The following is a 2,276-nucleotide window of genomic DNA, read 5'->3' on the forward strand; positions in this document are numbered from 1 at the left end:
TAGGAAGGTCGGGTCCCTCGATTAGGACTGTCTCTTATACACATCTAGATGTGTATAAGAGACAGCTTCGTATCCTCCGTGTATGTCGCGGAGGGTCAGGCGCATTCGACGTTCGCTGCTTTCGGTTGTCGACATTCTCGAATAGTTATCTTCACAGTTTCAGATTCGATCGCGTTATGAGAGAAGGTATCGATAACGGACGATTTATGAACCTTTTTTGTATCTATCAGAGCACGGTGCAGGCGCACGCGTCCGTCGCGTCCATGTCGACGACTCCGAGTTCGAGATCTCCGGGCAGAGTGCGTCGGTCGACGAAGCGAGGAACGTTGGTGTACTCCTCGACGCAACGCCGCAATCTCTGCCGCCTTATCCTGTTCTCGTCCATCCGGATGTCGTCTTCCACTTCCCGGTCGTCGTGCGCACCGGAGAAGAGAGGAAACACGTTGATCACCTTGTCCCTGTCCGGCTTGTGGAGCACGGTCGACTCGGACACGCACGGTGGCAGCTTGGTTCCGTTTGAGCGCAACCTCTTCCACAAGCTCGGTTGGAAGACGTCGGCGTCGGCCGGGAACGCCGAGTTTCGTTCGCCGACCTCCATGAGAAGCCGCAGCGGACGGATCACCGACGAACCCAAGCTCTTCGCGTAACTTCAAAATACGAACCAGTTCCTCAACGGGTTGCGCGGATCGTCGACAACCTCGTTGACGAAACTTCGAACGTCCGCGTCAGCAAGCTCGAAGTCGAGAACCGGGTCGTTCGATCCCCGCTCGTTCGTCGTCGTCGTCGTAGTTGCCAGCACGAGTTTTTCGACCTTGACCGCCAGATCTTCGATCGTATCTCTCAGAGTCTCCAACGAGAAGATGGCTGTGAACAGGTCGGCGTGCAGCCATTCGATACGCCCGCCCGGGTGCCGCGAGAACCTAGGACGAGACCCAAGCTGCACGTTTCCTCCCACTCCCAGATGATCGAGACAGGTCTCTATCATGCCGGCGATCGGCTGCAACGACGACGACGACGACGACCGGGAATCCGCAACGTCGTTGCCGTTGTGCCTGGCGCACGCGTTTCTCAGTATGCGCATCAGAAGTTCGAAGTAGGGGTTGTCTGAACCGTAACGCCTTCCGTCGAAATGCCATTGGAAGGTGAGAAGGGAATCGTTCGAATTTGGTCGACCGAAGAATATGCGCCAGTCGTGCATGGAATCGAGGGTTAGAAACAGTGGCATGAATTCTGTAAAGTCCTCGATTCTCGCCATCCACAATCGACCGTCGTCGTCTTTGTTGTCGTCGTCGTCGTCGTCTTCGTCTTCCGCGTAGCTCCTCGAATCCACGACGAGCAATCCGGACCACCTGACTTCCGCGGCAGGTTGGGGAAGACCCAATTTCAGAACGGGCAGCTTCTTGAACATGTCCATCGTCGTGCTCACTTTCAATCGTTCACACTTTACTCACTTACTCACTCAAAATAAATTCTATTACGATAAAGAAAGTAACGTAAACAAGTGTTTTCTTTTTTTCATATTTTACAAACATTTATTTCGATTTTTTTTTTCAAAAATCATTTAAATAATAAAAAATAAAAAAAAATATTTATTCTTCGAGGTCGTCCTCGATCCCGTCTTGCGCGACAGCAAAGTTTCCAGTTGGTTCGCCACTTTGGAGATTCCGTCGACGTCCTTCTTCCCGTCCAGTATTTTCAGGATCCGACGGACGTGCTCCACCGGCATCCTCACAGTTTTTCGGACGTCCCTTTTCTCGACAGATCTCAGCATCTCCGAGTGCCGTTCTTCGATGAAAAAAAAAACGTCGAATCTTATTGCTAAACGAAATCTGCTGCGTTGTCTACTAGCGTTTTTTCCACTCCTCGTTAATGAACGATTGTTACTTGGTGATGTAACGCTTCCGTTTGCAACCCGATCTGTTGCAGCGCGTCGAACGGTTGACCGGGTCGATCTCCTTCAGTCGGGAATCGTTCAGCGGTCTTCCGAAGAGCAGCTCGCGTTCAACGCAGAGTTTGAAGAGGTCAGAATCGAAGTCGTCCACGTGTCTGAGAACGGTGTCCAAAAACGTTCGTCCGGTACGTCGGAGGGATTCCGGGGTTTGAAACTGAGTGTTGCAGCAGAACGACGGAGAGAATAGCTGAAATTTTCGGGGGCGATCGTCTCCGCCCGCTTTCGCGTCGTTCGGAACTGTGAACTTGACCGACGGAAATCGATCGTTGCTGTCCACTATGAGAGATTCCTTCAGCTTCAGATTCTCGATCACCGTCGCCGGATC

The sequence above is a fragment of the Anneissia japonica genome, unplaced genomic scaffold (genome assembly GCF_011630105.1).
Source record: "Anneissia japonica isolate Jap-2015-1 unplaced genomic scaffold, ASM1163010v1 scaffold287651_len53656_cov188, whole genome shotgun sequence".
In the NCBI taxonomy this organism is placed as follows: domain Eukaryota; kingdom Metazoa; phylum Echinodermata; class Crinoidea; order Comatulida; family Comatulidae; genus Anneissia; species Anneissia japonica.